The sequence below is a fragment of the Nymphaea colorata genome, chromosome 6, assembly GCF_008831285.2.
Source record: "Nymphaea colorata isolate Beijing-Zhang1983 chromosome 6, ASM883128v2, whole genome shotgun sequence".
Classification (NCBI taxonomy): Eukaryota; Viridiplantae; Streptophyta; class Magnoliopsida; order Nymphaeales; family Nymphaeaceae; genus Nymphaea; species Nymphaea colorata.
Window position 1 is genome coordinate 10,432,332 of NC_045143.1, and position 17,947 is coordinate 10,450,278.

Genomic DNA, 17,947 nt, shown 5'->3' on the forward strand with positions numbered 1-17,947 from the left:
AACAAAGGAGCTGGTTAAATTTGGGACTCATCCTTTATTTTTAGTGACGAGATGCATCCACCTTTTGCTTACTAAATCACACATCTCTTACAATAATGAAGGTACCTAAACTGCTGACCTTAGGAAAACATTCCTTGATAATCAAGCTCAGCCACGATCAGCGTGTGCTGTAACTGTTAGATAGTTGTTATCAGTCTTCTCAAAACCAAAAATTGATCAAACGGGTCAGGCTTCCCATTCAATACTCGAATCAACAAATATATATATATATATATATATATATATATATATTACAATCATTTTTTTAAAAAAGGAATATATAACAGTAAACATAAGAAATAATTTAGGAAAAACGAAAAAAATGGCCTATGACATGCGCCACCATTGCATTGGCAGATAAATTTATTTACCTGTGTTGGATTGCCGTTTGATTATATATGGTAACTCAGACTTTTCAGATTCCATCTAATTAGGATCTAACATGAAAATGATTAAGAGAAAAATGATGAGAAAACTGTGATAGGGATTTTTATCATGTATTAGTTTTCACATATTTTATTTTTTATTTCTCAACCATTTATCTGCTTCTGATGAACAACCCTAGTTAGATGACTATATGACTTTAGATAACCAAAATCCTCATACATGAGAGAGAGAGAGAGAGAGAGAGAGAGAGAGAGAGAGAGAGAATTTGTGGATTTTTTCGACAGTGTTTGAATAAAAAAATCCTCGGACTTCTCACAGCATATTTTTCAGGTGTATTTAATTTCATCCACACGATGAAATATATCATGACAATGACTGGATGTAGCTCAAGATGATTGGAGGATTTGAACTGCTATATAGTTTTAATTTATGTCAACATTGCTCCATATGAAAGCGCAGAACCTGATAGATTTATTATCCTTCCTCGTCTAAAAAACAAGAAAGATCGATCCTTTAAATAATTCTCACGTTTATGTCCAAAAGTCAGTCTGGAATTGTTCAAAAGAAAAAGAAAAAGAAAAAAGGCTTGCCACATTTATGTCAAGAAGTGTGCTCCTCGGATCAATCTGACCATTTATGAGAACTATAGATTTTTGGAGTTGCTAAGATCCAAAAGGATTATCTTTGGACTCAAATAAACATGTCTTCAAAGGCACATACTTGAATTTATTGCAGAAAGATTCCTTAAAAGGCTTAAACTTTGCGGTCCGCTTCTCTACCAATAACTACACATTTTTTGTTCTTTTCATAAATTTAATCAACTGTCTCATTTCTTTATACACATGTAAATATATATATATGTGTGTGTGTGTGGATTTAGATGTGCCCATATACTTGGTGGTAAAAAATTAAAAATTCACCATTAATTGTTACTAAAAGTACAAGGAATGGTAGACAAACCTGTTGTGTGACTATTTGTAAATTTTAATCGTATCAGCTGCCAAAGAATGTGTAAAATTAAAACTTTTAGCTTCTCACAGCCTGCCGTAAGTTTTTGATAAGTAGTTCCTGTCAAATTAGTAGGCAGAAATCCCATTGTAAAGAATAATTCAACAAATAAACAATTTCATAGTCAAAAGAAAGATACCTCGAAGAGGCCAAAGGCCTTTTAGGATCTAGAGCTGTTCTTGGACCTAGGTGAGGAGCAGTACACATGCCAAAGTATCGCATATCCACCATTTGCAATCTATGAAAAATATCATCGTATACAAGAATCAAGTTAAGTTTATTATGGAAAAGATCTTATTAAACAAACAAATGGATGTATTACTTATAGATGTCCATGGAATCTTTTAACTATGATGCATTTTAGTTCCTTTTTCCACGGCTTGAAATAAATTTACTTTCGTATAAAGAAAGAGAGCAAAGTTGACAACTTACCTAACTAGATCCCCGCCTTGAACCCACGTGTGACGCACACTGGATTGCCCTTGCTTAGCCCTCAAAACTCTTTAACATACATATTTGGAACCATGTGTGACGTCGAAGCCAATATCTTATGCCACTTTCTTATGCTCTCATACCGAATCTCATTAAATTCTTGAGAGAGACAAAACAACCACTTCAATCTGTATCTCATGTTCATGTTCTTATCACCAATCATGATCTTTATCATTAATATTTTTGTTATTATTACTACTATGCGTATTACTATAATAATAATAATAATAATAATTATTATTATTATGAAGATCGCAATTCCTTGCTAATTAGATAAATTATAAAGACAAAATAAGATTGCACCAAATATCGTGAGGTTAGCGTAAATGCATAATGACCAATTATTTATATATTGAGTGGTAAATAACCAATATCAGGCAACTAAAACTTACTTCATTCGGTCATCATGCTGGTTCTTTGACTTAAACAGCAAAACCAAAAGCCTTGGAAATTAAAACGAACCGTTGGTTTGGTATCGAAATTGAGAAGGATTGAAATTGGACACCAATTCCAAATTAAATGCGAAAGTTTCCTTCGTATATTAATTGTGGAAAATATGATTGCAAAGTATATCTGTTACCAACGGCTGAAAAACGTCGCTAAAGTATGACAATGTTGGTAAGGTTTTGACCGATGTTTTCCTCAAACACCAGTAAAAGTCGACCTTCACCGACGGCTTCTTTGCTACGCTTCGATGATGGCAGGATTTTTTATAGGGTCATGAACCTGAGAATAATAATAATGAACGTTTATACATACAATTAGTTTAATATACAACGAAAGCTTATAATTTATGAACAAACGAAGCACAAGAATTTGTCGTATGATTTCCAGGGGTTTTTTAAAAATTGCTCAAAAAATAGAAACCCATGAGAATGAATGGAATAGGCAAAAAAATGTGAAGTTTGAGTTTGAATATTTTAATGGTCGCATCAAATCATTACTTTCAAAGGTTAGTATTTTAAATTTCGAAATCTTTCTCCTTCAAGAGGAATTTCCTAAAATATGTCACACTTTGATCAACAAAAACATGAACTAGTAACTATTCGGCGCTGATCATGAATTCATGATGTTTCGCCCCGCCTTACATTTGAGAGCATAGCCGTCAGCTATCGCCACCGCTCTTACCGTTCTTCCTTCCGCTTTTTTTTTTTTTGGGTGGTGGGGTTCATAAACTCCTCGCTCACTCAGGAAAAAAAAAATATCTAAACGCAATTTTAATGAAAAAAAAACTATCACAGGAATGAATTAAGAAATAAATATTTGGTTTGGTGAAAGAGTAAGGTTGCAAGCCTCTATCCATCACCTTCTTGTGCTGCACATTGCGTTGAAGTCTCTTCCTTTTTTATTTCTTGTAGAGCTGTCCAGCACGCCATCGATCAATTTTCCCCACTATATATAACCGACCTTCCACCTTCTCATCCTACCAACTTCGATTTTCTCTCTCTTAACCAAATTTCAACTTCTCTCTCCTTAAACTTGTAAGCTTACAGCCGTCCTCTGCTCAAATTCATACATGGAAGGCCTCATCCCTTACATTTACAGAGCCATTGTTCAGTCCAAAAATGGTGGTTGCACCGGCACCGTGCCGAGGGGCAATTCATGGTTCAACGAGTCCCCTTCAGCCTCTTACATGCAGCTTCCCGGCGACTCCGGCCGGTTTCAGTCCGAGATCCCGCTTCTCATGCCGGACTTCTCTTCTTCCACTCCAGCCGCTAGTTCTACGACAACGGCGGCGGAGACGCCAATTCGGCGGCCGCCGCCACATAGAATGGTTCCTGGCTGCTAGGTGAGGTGTGTCCATGCATGGGCTAGTCCAGACACAGGCTTGGTTGATTCAGCTCGAAGGAAATAAAGTACTCAGGCAGCCTAAGTATGAATTGTTCTCTTGGGGTCCATTGAGTGTGGGGAAAGGTGCAATTGTAAATACTTCGTCATGGGGTCGAGAAATGGAGGAGAAGTTCCTCTTAATTTCTTGTCTTTTTTCTTCTGCATGCGTTGCTTTGTATTTGTAGTCTTTGGGGATTGTGGAAGGGGAAGGAAGCTCCCGTTCTATCTTGTGGTTTAATGTGATCTCCATTAATCTAGAACAGGAAGAAGTTCCTGTTCTACAAGCTTTCTTCTTCTAGAAACCGAGTGCTCTATGACTTAACTACTTATTATTCCTTCTTGTTCTTTCTCTACCCGCTTTGATGGTTGGCTTATAAAATAAAAACATGAAAGCCTATGTATATATATATATATATATATATATATATATATATATATATATATATATATATATATATATATATATATATATAAAAGGAAAAGTCAATGCTGCCATATGCCTTATAATTATCCGATTATTAAAATTTAAAAATTTATCGATAGAAGAACTGCACATGGTTGCTAAAACCACCATAAGCCGTAAACAATGGCAATTTAGTGACTTTTTTTTAACGATAAAATTTTAAGTTTTGTCCATCTAACAATATCAAGCGCATAAAAACATTGATCTCTGCCCCTCTCCTTTCTTTCCATGCCATTCACAAACAAGGGATGATACTCACCCATGCAGCAACCTATGGGGGAAAGGGCCCTCTAATCTTTTTATTACCAAAAAAACAGAAACAGGTACAAGAGATGGATTTACAACAACCAACAAGATTGACCATCAACAAAGCGAGAATTAAAAACGAAAAAAATGTGTTTTTTTTCAAGTTTTTTTTTTCAGTTTTTTAATGTCAAACAGTTTTTTTCATTTTTTGTTTGTTACAGATTTACTTATTTTTTGATGTTTTTGATGTTTGTGTTATTAGTTTCTCACTTATTTTATTTTTCTTTATTTTTAATTTTTTAAAATCATTAAAAATTTATGGTATTATTCTCGTGGACCAACCAGGGGTCTGTGTAATGGACTGACTTTCAATGTAAAGTCATGATCCTATTTACCCTTTGAGTATTGAATCCAAAAGTCGAGGTGCGCTTCTGTCAAGAATTGCCATTGAACTCTGGCATAGGCTTTAGACAAATTCATATTGGGGAGTACCGACTTGCCATTATGCTTGTCCAAACTATTAATGATCTTGTGGCAGAGCAGCACTTGTTCATGAAGGAATGTACCTGTTGGGAAGAAAGGCACCCTGGTCACGGTTCACCGTTCGAGAGCAAAGATCGCATGTAACCATGATTTTTGATATAATTTTGTACAAGCTGTTACATAGGGCAATGGGCAATGGGCCGAAAGTCTGTGATCTTGGCGGCTTCATAAACTCTCTATCAAAATACAGGAAAATCAGCCAGCGGCTTTTCGCCAGATAAGTCCCACTATATATATATATATATATATTGAACGAAGAATCCTAGAAAGAGAAAAATGAGCTGAAGTCCTCTAACCAACCTGCATTTTATGTCTGATACAATGCATTGGACGGTGTGCTGTGCGAAGGTAGATGTGATGTGTTGTCTTGAAAGAAAAATATGATGATATTAGGAAAAGATATCCTCCCTAACGTTTATCTCCTTCCATCTTAATCCATTTGTATTCACAGCTATAAATACCTCCTTTGTATTACAGATTGTATCAAGTTCTGAATAAAAGAAGATCTCCTCGCTAATATGCCGAACCACGTAATTCTCTGTTTTTCATGGTTGATTATGATATAACAATCACTAAATTTAACATGGTATGAGAGTTTCTTTCAGTATTCTTTGTTCATGTTCTGTCAATGGCAACAAAAAACTCCCTTTTCACCCGTCGGAGCAGACGATTCTGATTCACCTTCCGCCTGTAGCCAATTTCACCCAGCAAAGAGTTGCTGCCATAGGCCGCCTGCAACCTTTGCGCAAATCTCCAGTCCTCAGACAGTGCTGGTGGTGGCAACCTGGTTCCGTATTAAAGCCCGCATTGGAGGAGGTTGTACTCTCTCTCCCGCTCGCTCACCTGCTACCTTCTCTGTTCCCTCACCCGTCGCCATGGTCTTCACCAAACACCACCAGTCGGAGATCCGACGTCTGCCTCCCAATGGATTTGGGTATTTTTTTACACATTTTGGTGATGAATCTGAATTGTTTCTCAAGAATCATTTCTTTGTTCAAAGATTATTTCTGCAATCTGTGAATTGTTTTTGGTGAGATTGTGGCGGAAGAAGAGCAGAACTTGTTGCTGCTCGTGGACTTTTGAAACCCTTGTGCAGTCATTAGCTGCGCTTCATAGTAGAAGCTTGTAACTCGAGCGAGGGCACAAAGGATTGCGGTCCTTGCATGGAAGGACAGGCTCGGGTAAGCGAGGAAGGAAGCAATGACTCACTGCCAAGAGCGGGAGGTGCTCGTTGCTCTGTGAAGCCAACTTCACGCGGTTTTTTTTCCTCACCCTACAGCACAGCCCGCCCTGAGCTCGTGTGCCGTTGTCGCCTAAATTGACATTGCCATCTGCTGCTGCCGGCCGGCAAGTATCGGGCAGTCGACCGAGTTAAATTCGAGCCCTTGTTGCATTGAGCTGCTGACATTGTCATACCTACACCAGATCACAGGATTTTTTTTTTTTTGGTATACCGACTACGGCGACGATTCATTCTGTTGGTGATGCACCACAGCGTCAAGAGCGGGAGCCATGATCAAGGTACGATCAAAATTGCTACTATTTTGTTGAATGAAACAAATTATCAAAGCTGGGCAAAGGCAGTTCGATTGTTCTTGAGCGGATGATCAAACATCAGCTATATCAATGGCAAAATCACGGCTCCTCCTCCATCTTATCCCAAGTTAGATGAATGACAATAGAAGAATGACATGGTTATGTCATGGTTAATGAACTCCATGGAACCATCAATTGCAAATTTTTTTCTTTATCAAGAAACTGCCAAAGGCATGTGGGATACGTTAAAAGAGATGTACGGACAGCAAAAAATCTACCTCGAGTGTATCAAATACAACTCGAAATTGCAAATCTGCAGAAAGAAAGGAAAACAAACTCATCTTTACTTAAACCAGCTACTTGCCTCTATGACGAGTTACTCCAATATCGACCGGCCACTTCTGATTCAGAGGTTTATAAGCAGCGCTTTGAGGAAGGCATGGTGTTTAAAGTACTTGCAGGACTTGGGTCTGACTGCGAAAGCCTTAGAAGTCAGATTTTCACGAATAAGCCACTGCCGAACTTTAATGAAGTTTGTCAAGCTATCCAGGGGGAGGACGCACGCAGAAAAGTTATGAATGTCATGTCCAAAGTCGAAAATAGTGAAGACAATCATGAACAAATGGTGTGTCTTACTAGCGAAGGTAGTCATGAAGGAGTCGCGTACTTCACTCAACCTGAGAAACCCATGCCTAAGTTGGAGAAATAGAACCCAGACGAATGCAAATACTCGAAATCGAAGCAAGTTGAGATGTTCATTTTGCAAGAAAACTGGTCATGTTCGTGAGAAGTGTTGGGAACTTGTCGGCAAACCTATCAAGAAGAAGACGACCTCTTCAAATTAGATAGATCTTGCACACTTTGTTACCAATGATGATTTAGAGAAATTTTTTTAGCGATTCTCAAAAACCAACCTCGTCTCAACTCAACCGGTTGGGTCATCTACTGAAGGTAATAATCATGTTTTATTTACACAAACAAAGTCTCATTTATGGGTTATCGATTCTGGTGCAACTGACCATATGACCAACGATTCCCTTAAGTTGGTCGATCTTGACAGGGAAAATAAAAAAACTAGTGTCTACTGCTGATGGTACCTCCATAGCTGTCACCGATTAGAAAAACCACATTTTTTAAAAATCATAACACGTCTAGTGTTCTCTATGTGCCAAAAATCTCTACCAATTTAATGTCTGTTAGCAAAATCACCGAAGCTTATAACTGTGTGGCTATTTTCTCTCCAAAGGATGTGATTTTTCAAGACTTGCAAACGAACAAAGTGTTTGGTAGGGGTCGAGAGCAAGATGGATTATATGTGATGGAAAACTACGGAGTGAGTTTTTTTACTCATACAAGCATGAAGAATAAAAAGTATCTCACATGACATGCTAGACTTGGTCATATTGCTGATCAAAGCTTGAAGACCTTGGTCCCTCATCTCACCTTAGGAGAACGTTCCTGTGATGCATGCGAGTTCTCTAAGTCTACCAGGCTGTCGTTTCATTCCTCCACTGAAAGCTCCAGCGAAACATTCGAGTTAGTTCACTCAGACGTATGGGGACCTGTTCTTATGGAATCATATATTGGATACAGGTGCTATGTGTCATTCATTGATGATAAAACTCGTATGACATGACTTTTCTTCCTTAGAAATAAGAGTGAAGTACTTGCTCTTATATGGTATTTACTCAATATGGGACCAAAATTAAAAATCTTAAGTCTGACAATGGAGGGGAATATGTGAATGATTCTTTTCGCAACTTCAAGAGAAAAAATGGTATATAACCTCAATACACATGTGTCGGTACTCCACAACAAAATGGAGTTGCAGAGAGAAAAAATCGTCAGCTACTAAATATTGTTAGATCTATCATGATACATATGCATATTCCCCAAAATTTTGGTCTGATGCTATTGGTGCGGCTTGTTATCTTGCCAACCGAATACCAAACTCAAGTGTTGAAAACAAAATTCCTTTGGAACTCCTACTTCAAAGGCATATTTCTATACAACAACTTAAGTGTTTGGATGTAAATGCTTTGTTTATATCCAAGAAAAGTTTCGCAATAAACTTGAGAAACAGGCAATGAATTGTATTTTTTTGGGGTATTCTAGCAAAAAGAAGGGCTACAAATGCTATGAGTCTGTTTCAAAAAAATTATTTGTAACTAAGGATGTAAAATTCTTTGAGCATGAGGCCTTCTATGAGAAACCAAATCAGGGGGAGACACATGTCCATGAAAATAGAATCATGCCATACAATGATAACATTGTTCCCTCTAGTGGATGTTTTTAACACCTCGTCCTCCACATCTACCATTAAAAATCAGTCTTCACCCAATAATCCAAATGATAATAACAACCTTACCCAAGAACCTATCTAAACTAGTCAACAAAACCAACTTCTTCGACGGTCCTCTCGCCCTACCATACCTCCATCTAGACTTAGTGATTTCTATACATATCTATCAACCAACCATGACCACTCTTTAGATAAGTATCTTACATTTGAAACCTTTTCAAAATCCCATCGATCCTATATCTTAAATACATATACTCACCTATAACCCAAAACCTATGAAGAGGCTAGCAAACATCCAAAATGGAAACAAGCTTTGATGGAAAAACTTTCAGCATCAGATAAAAATCAGACTTGGGATTTGGCTCCTCTGCCAAAAGAAAATAAAACTGTGAGGTGCAAGTGAGTTTACAAAATAAAGTATCACAGTGATGACACCATAGAACGGTATGACGCTCGTTTGGTTGCAAAAGGTTTTACTCAAACCGAAGGAATTGATTACAATAAAATGTTTGCTCCTGTTGCTATGATGAACACAGTTAGAACTCTTATATTTGTGGCTTCAAACAAGAGATGGAACTTAACACAACTAGATGTTAAGAATGCTTTTCTACATGGGAAACTTTATGAGGAAGTCTACATGGAAGTACCACAGAGAATATCCGATGAAAAAGGATACGCATGCAAACTAAACAAAAACATTGTATGATCTGAAACAATCTCCAAGAACATGGTTTTCTCGGCTAAGTGATGCCCTTGTTAGTATTAAGAGAAGTGTTCTATGTTTACATGTATTCAAGATTCAAAAATAACCATTCTACTTGTGTACATAAATGACATCATTATGACAAGTGACAATGAGGAGCATATGATTCATGTAAAAACCTATCTCAACAAACAATTTGAGGTCAAAGATATTGAAAAGTTGAGGTACTCTTTGGGAATAGAGGTGGCTCACTCAGACAAGGGCGTGTTTCTTTGTCAAAGAAAGTATACATTAGATCTTTTAAAGGAGACAAAGCACTTGGGTGTCAAAACTGCAGACACACCACTTGAACAAAATTGCAAGTTAAGAAATGATGAAGGAACAAAATTTAAGAACATCCACAGTTTTCAGAAACTTGTTGGTAAACTTATATATTTGACAGTAACCAGGCCAGACATTACTCATGTTGTCAATACTAGAAGCCAATATATGCATAAGCCAAGATCTGCACATGTCGATGCTGCAAATAGAATACTAAGATACCTAAAGGGCTCCCAAGGAAAGGGTATTCTGATGAAACGTGATCAGCCTATTGATGTGGTAGGCTACACTGATGCTGATTGAGCTGGCGATCCAAATGATAGAAGGTCTACTTCCATATTTTTGCACGTTTGTCAATGGAATTTTAGTTACATGGAAAAACAAGAAACAATCGGTTGTAGCTCGATCGAGTGCCGAAGCAAAGTATAGAGCTATGACAACATGTACTTATGAATTGGTATGGATAAAGGCTATTATAAAAGACATGAATATTGAAGTAAAAGAGTCAACGAGACTTATGTGCGATAATATGACAGCTATATACATTAGAGCAAATCCTGTATATCATGAATGCACAAAGCATATTGAAGTAGACTGCCACTTTATTAGAGAAAAAAATCAAGATAGAACAATTCAGACGCCACATGTCAAGAGTGAATATCAGTTGGCAGATATATTTACTAAGTCTCTTGGAAAGGAGCGATATAGATATATTGTGAACAAGTTGGGACAGATTGATATCTGCGCGCCAACTTGAGGGGAAAATTTTGGATCTTTCTAGAAAGGAGGTTATGCTGGATTCTTCTAGAAGAGAAGATTATAACGATATTCTTGGAAGGAGATTATGATGATCTTGGGAAGAGATATTTATCCCTAATTTTTTGTGCTCTATCCTCCCTAACGTTTCTCTCCTTCCATCTTAATCCATTTGTATTCACAGCTATAAATACCTCCTTTGTATCACCGATTGTATCAAGTTCTGAATAAAAGAAGATCTCATCTCTTCTCGCGTGGATGTAGGCTAATATGCCAAACCACGTAATTCTCTGTTTTCCATGGTTGATTGTGATATAACAATCACTAAATTTAACACACACACACATATATATATATATATAGAGAGAGAGAGATGGGTTGCATTGGACGGTGTGTGTGTGAAAATAAAAAGATGAAAGTCACTGTATGTATAAAAATTTAAAAATTCTTCGCTAAAAGAACTGCACATGACCACCATAAGCCGTGAACTGTAGCTAATGGCAATTTAAGTTTTGTCCACCTGACAAAATCAGCACATAGCAACATTGATCGCTGCCCCTCTCCATACCATTGACAAACAATGGATGATACTCACCCTTGCAGCAACCTACATGGAAAGGGCCCTCTAATCTTTTTATTACCAAAAAAACAGAGAAACAGGTACAAGAGATGAGTATACTACAACGAACAAAATTGACCACCAATAAAGGAAGAAGGATTACCGATCATAATCACACAAACAGTTTTTTTTTTTTTTTTTGAAAAAATGTGATAAATTAACTAGCTGTTTAAAACTTAAAAAAACGTGTTTTTTAAAACAATGTTAAAAACAAAAAATTGTGTTTTTGACACGTTTTTTTTTAGTTTTTCAGTTTTTTTAATTCAAACAGTTTTTTTTTTCATTTTCTATTTTTTATTTTTGCAAATCTACTTATTTTTTTAATGTTTGTGTTACTAGTTTCTCAGTTATTTTATTTTTTTCATCTTTAGTTTTTAAAAAATTTTAAAAGTTAGTTTTTATTTATTTTCTCTATTTTTTTAAGCTCGTCATATTATACCCGATAAAAACCTCACCGTTTAAAACTCCGAGACATTATTTAAAATCCTTTGGCTTCTCATAGCACACCATCCAATGCATTGTATCCGATATGAAGCACAGGTTGGTTAGAGGATTTCAGTTCATATCTCTCTCTCTTATATATATATATATCTATGTGTGTGTGTGTTTGTGTGGAGTTGGTGTGTCCCTTTCCAAATTAAATTTTATATGGGCGTCCTTTCTAACTTGAAAATATGACCCCACCACTGCAGAAATCTACCAGTTTTCCATGCTTTTGGTTAAGTATGAAAAGGTACTTGATCCAGTGTATCTTCTTCCTGACAAGTTAATCTTGATATTTTGCTTGTTGTTTGCTTATCCTTTAATTTGGTTCTTCTATGAGATTGAAAAGTGGCATGTTTGACTTTAAAATTCTTCCTGTTTTCCTCTGTTTTTCTTTTATTTCAACTTTAGAATGAACATATACATGGACGAACCATTGGCTCTAAATGTTTTCTCCTTTGTGGCGAGAGGAGTATTACGTATTAGCAATTGAGGAAGAAAAGAAGCATTTCTTTCAACATTCTGATTCGAGCAGTAGTCCCAGTTGTTCCAAACTAAGAACTCGTTGCTTAATCTTCATTTGCATTCTTTGTAGGCTTGTAGCTCACTTTTGTAGCAATTGCTGAACTTACTTTTTTTAATTTGTAAATCTTTCCGTCTTTTTTTTCCCCCGTCTTTTGCTGTGGCATGTTTGGCTGATTTTTCTGTGGTTGATTTTCGCATGCTTCTTCTTGTTCTTCATCCCACTTTTTGTTCCAGTTCAGGCCCAACTATATCTAGCTAAAGTTTTGTCAATAGGAAGTCAATGTTTAGCATAGTCACAAATTTTTTTTTTACATTTTAAACAGTTTAAAAGGTTTTTATCTGGTATAGCACAACAAGCTTGAAAAAAATACATAAAAATGTGATTTTTAAAATTAAAAAACTGAAAATTAAGATAAAATAAAATAAATGAGAAACTAATAACACAAGCATCAATAATAAATAAATTTGTCATACATAAAAATTAGAAAAATGAAAACAAGCAGTTTGGCATTAAAAAATGTGAAGAAATGAAAAAAAACGTGAAAAATATTTTTAAATCCGTTTTTTTTCCTGCTTCTCGTTTTGAAACTTTTTTAAAGAAAAAACCGGTGTTTTCTAAAATTTTTGAATGGCTGACTGCATCTTTAGTGTTTTTTGTGGCAATCTTATTTCCAATGAAAAAAATAAAATAAGTGAGAAATTAATAAGGCAAACATAAAAAAAAAAAGTAGATTTGCAACAAACAAAAATTATAAAATGAAAACAAGGAGTTTGCCAGTAAAAACGTGAAAAATAATTTTAAAAAAACATGAAAACAAGTTTTCTTTTTTAAAGTTAAAATGGCTGGCTTATTTGCCGCTTTTTTTTTCTGAAAAAATGTGTGTTTCTGTGATTATGTGAAAACCAAAGATGAAGCTTATTTCTAGCCTAAATAGGCAAGCGAAAACTTTTTTCTGAACCAAATAGTACTAGAAAACCTTCCAAGAAAATGAGTATGCTTTGTTTGGATGGCAGATTAGGGATGCCCATATATCCGATTTGGATTGGACCATCCAAAAAATCAGATACAGAAAAAAATTAATATCCAATTAAGAAATCGAATCAGATTCATATTTAATAAATATTCATATTTAATAAATGGAACCCCGCACAGGTTTCCGTCTATATTGTAGATCAGATCCTTTCTTAACCCCCCCTATGACCGCTACCAAAGAAAGAGAATTGGCTATAGACAACAAGTCCGCTTAGTCGGCGCTATACTAAGAAAACTGAGAAGTGGCTTGGCTATAGCCAACAAGTCCGCTTAGAACCAAGGCGAAAGAGAAGCGGAGAGAGTTGCAAGTCGTTTGGATGTTTTGATTTCTAATGTTTAAAAGTACTTTTTTCCAATTTATTGCATCCTTCCTCTTGTGGATTATACACATCAGAGAGAAAGATGTCGAGCGTAAGAAATCTGGGCATTTGCTGTCGTCAAAACAATCACTTTGGTGCTGTCCGCCATTGGGATCTTCATGGTAAAGCTAATATTATGTTGCCCATTTGAAAGTATTATCTCCAGCTGCTCGCCATAGCTTCCTAGTTTGTCTTCTCAAATTGGTTTGAAAGATTGTTACATCACATCAGGTAGATCAAATATAGTGCAAAGTAACTTGCTATGCTTATTTTCGTTGATCTTACTTGTGCTTGCTTCCCCTTGCTGAAGCTTAATTTGTTTGTTGAAACAGAGAATCAAAGCCAAGGCAGATTCTATGAAAGGCAGCTTGTTCTGTGCCCCAGTTGGAGGAGCATTCATGACCATAACATTGAGATTCTGTTTATTCATCTCTGTTTCTGTTATGCGACATGAAAGAACTAGCAAGAATGTTAAATGTCTAAGTATAGTAAGGAATATTTATGCATAGAGTAAGAAAAGCTTAATCAAGTAGGGCTTGTGATGTCAAATCTTTCTTGATTGGGTATGTTGTCTGCATGTAAAAGTATAGTTTCGAGAGTCTTTTCTTTGGTCTCATATGTCACTTAGCTAGTGGAAAAGCAGTCGATATAATTCAAATGTTAATACCCTAGGCTTCCACCATTGTCACATGCAATTCAGGTAGAGGGTGAAAACTGTGAAGTTTCACATTTTTATGCAGTGCGAGTGGGGAACTTTTCTAGCGTAGATATGAAATGTTTCGTATTAATTTGTGAAAAAGTTTGCATGAAAGTTGAAGCAAGTTCCATGCATGGATCTTTTCAAATTTGCATCAAAATTTGTAAATTTTACACACAAAAGAACGCTAACTTTCTACGGGGATCGGGACTTTTTATGTATCTAGCATATATATAATAGAACTATGTATATCCTCTCGATTTTCTTCAATGGTATTGTATTCAAGTTGAGTTTCCTCCTATAACCTAGATGCGCTTTCAGTTCAGGTGATGGGGAAAGTTAACAATCTACCACCTGGAAAAGAGTCCTGTTATTTCTGCTACCTCTCGTGTCCTAGGCTGCATCGGGACCTCGGTGCGTATGGTACACTCTTCAGCTAGAATTTTGTGATATCCCACAGTTTACAGTTCAGAGACACTCTTCAGCTAGAATTTTGTGATATCCCACAGTTTACAGTTCAGAGGAGTAGAACTCACGAAATAGAATCCACAACATGCCTTCTACGCGACCAAATATAAGCATTTTATGGTGACGTTGGCAACTTAGGATAGCAAGAGGTGTGACTTAGACTTCCATAGCTATATCACCCCTTGAAGTTTCTAAAAGGATTCTCATATTATTCACATTTTGGAGCCACCCCACATTATATACAAAATATCTCGAAATATCACGAGAACTGAAATACAGTGACTGGTACTCCAAGAATTTAAAAGAATCACATTTTACATATATTCCATTTTCTACTATTACCTCAAAATATTGTTATCTGTTCCCTCATATTTTTACGAGAGAAACATTAGAGAGCCTATATATATATGTATATAAAAGCTCCACTAGAAAAGGTGTTAGCACTGATTCAAAAAGGGTTCAGGACTGAGTTTCTTTTTCCATTAACTCTATTACAATGTGGGTAGAAAGATGAGAACCCAAAGATATGATATATACAACTTATGAATAATTATGAATAAAAATCAGATCACTTAGGCTTATCCCTCTCTCTGATACCGTGCACATTCAGTGGATGATGTCACGTGAACTCTATCAGAAGATATGAAGAGCCAGTGGCTGACCAGATATCGGTGAAGGGCCACAGGCCCCCCAGATTGCATGTGTATATATATATATATATATATATATATATATATATATATATATATATATATATATATATATATATATATATATATATAAAAAGGGCCACAGGTCCCCCCAGATTGCATGTATATATATATATATATATATATATATATATATATTGGCTGACCAGATATCGGTGAAGGGGCACAGGTCCCCCAGATTGCCATATAGAATGGTATATATTAGGAATTGAGACGAAATGAGTTTGAGTTATATAGGGCTTCAAGCCAAGGAAGCAGACACTATGTAGCTTATGAGCGTCACATTTGAGTTCTTGTAAGAAGACAATGCCGCCAATTGAATGGAAATGGTTTCAAAGGGTGACATATAGGCAGAATCTGGCATGAAGGTTCCCTTTTTTTCCCTTTTCAATTAACCTGCTAAAGGGTTGGGGGAAAAAGTTTATGAGCCGGATTTTTACTTGTTTACAAATTTTAATGGAGGCCTAGCTGTTTTCTTTTTCTTTTGTTAATTTTAAGGGAGCGCATAGATATTTTAAGGGAAACTTTTTTATATATATTTTTTACAAATTTTAAGGGAAACTTTTTTTTTTCTCTCTTTCGATTTCCCTTTGCTTGCAGCTACGTGGTGGATTGGTGCCGGTGGTGCATTTGATCCTTTTACTGCATCATTTTCTTTTAGTTCTATATCTCTTTTCCTTGGGGCATTTGATTACTTTTAGATTTAAAATTTATGGTTTCTATGGTTGTGTTTGAAAACCCATATGCATGCACCCCTACAATTTTATAATAGATACAAGATTTTGACAATTAAACTTGTCTGGCCTTACTTTGTAGATTGAAAACAGCATGTTTCCCCTGTTAAAAAACAGTTTGCCTTCTATATTCATATCTCTCTACCATCTCATTTGATCCAGCCTCCCTGTGCAGCACCTGTCTGGCGCCCATCTCTGCAGACAGAGATACAAAGGTTAAACAACAGCCCAAGATTTAGGAAACACAAAGCCAATTTGAGAATCTCTTGACCATTTTGCTTCTAAAACATGAAGAATCTCATGATTACAAATTTAAACTGGTATCCTCAATTATCTTGAAATAATCTCAGACAGCACACAGCCCTAGTCTTCAGGATAAACTTCAAAGAGAACCATATTTGAACAACGTCTGATACATAAACAAACACAAAAGTATTCAAGATCAGGAATTCAGAGAATAGATGGTGTGTCAACATTAAAATAAACAACTGTGTATAGTTTGAGGAAAGGGTATGCTTCTCACAAAAAAGAAAGAGCTCGTCTTGTAAGGAGATAAGAACTTTCGTCCAAGAATAACAAACCTTCAACTCAATCTACGAGCCTTGCAAAGTTGCAGGAAACAAGGCTCTCTACATAGGAACCCATTAGGGAGTGATAATAAAGTCCTCCCTGGATATTTTGCAACGTTTGAAATGTTCTCCGTGTTGGATTACAGAACAGGTAGCTTGTGCTCGCAAGATTGGTCCTTCAATGCACAAAAATTAACAAAATTTCAGCATCAAACTTGGCACGGAAAGAGAGCGTCGGTCTCATCAATAAAATTCATGAAATATTGTAATCCTATTTCCACACCTAACCATCACAATCCTTGAGCACCCATCCATCCATAGTTTGCTTGGTGGCATCTGAATGCATTAGATGCATAAATCTGTTGATTTCAACCAAGGGAGCAGACTCTAGATGACATTCACGGGCGATAAGTCGCAGGATAAACAGCAGGACAGCAATTAGGGTGTGAGAATATCTGGAATTCCTCGCTACCCACGTTAAAGGAGACTATAGTTCTTCGAGTAATTGGGCAACCAGCATAAGGGAACCCACACCCACCGCAATTCCGTGCCCAGTGAACGACGCCATTGACCAGTGGGTACTCCAATGCCTTTGCGTAACTGGTAGCACCAAAATCAGAGCGACTACCATTCAATTTCCTCCATTTCCCGTCGACGCCCAAAAGTGAAAATCTAGACCATGAAGAACCATATAGACCTTTGCTGCAGGATCGAAAACTAACTGGTGGACAGTGCAATGACCTGACCTCCGGAGGCGAGGAAGGACCAGAGAAAAGAGGGGGGTGAGGGTGGATGAGCGAGGGGGGCAGAGCGAGCGAGAGAGAATGCGAGAAAGTGGAATGAGGAAGAGGCGAGGGTTTTCCCGCGCCACTCCATTTCTCTGATATTGGCCATCCGATCGTGTGCGGATCAGACGGTCAGGATCGAATGAATACGTCAGGTCATTTGTCTGTCGGGTTAAATCGACTTTTATATATATATATATATGCTGTTATATCTTCAGGTGCCTTCTTTGCTCCCATCCTTCAATTTATTTACATTCATTTTTCCAACCAAAACATTCTTTATATAAAACCATTTCCTTATTTGCTTGCTTGAGTCGTGCGGCAGTTACATGCTCACAT

The 17,947-nt window shown here is 36.7% G+C and overlaps 1 long non-coding RNA gene across 1 annotated transcript; it reads right to left on the reverse strand.

Annotated features, from left to right (window-relative positions):
• Positions 1–15,993: 15,993 nt before the first annotated feature.
• LOC116256508 (uncharacterized) lies at positions 15,994–17,655 on the reverse strand. The gene is made up of 3 exons (XR_004173141.2): positions 17,107–17,655; positions 16,836–16,999; positions 15,994–16,449 (listed from the first exon to the last, which is right to left on the reverse strand). It is a non-coding gene; the product is annotated as an uncharacterized LOC116256508 (long non-coding RNA).
• Between the last annotated feature and the right edge of the window lie 292 nt (positions 17,656–17,947).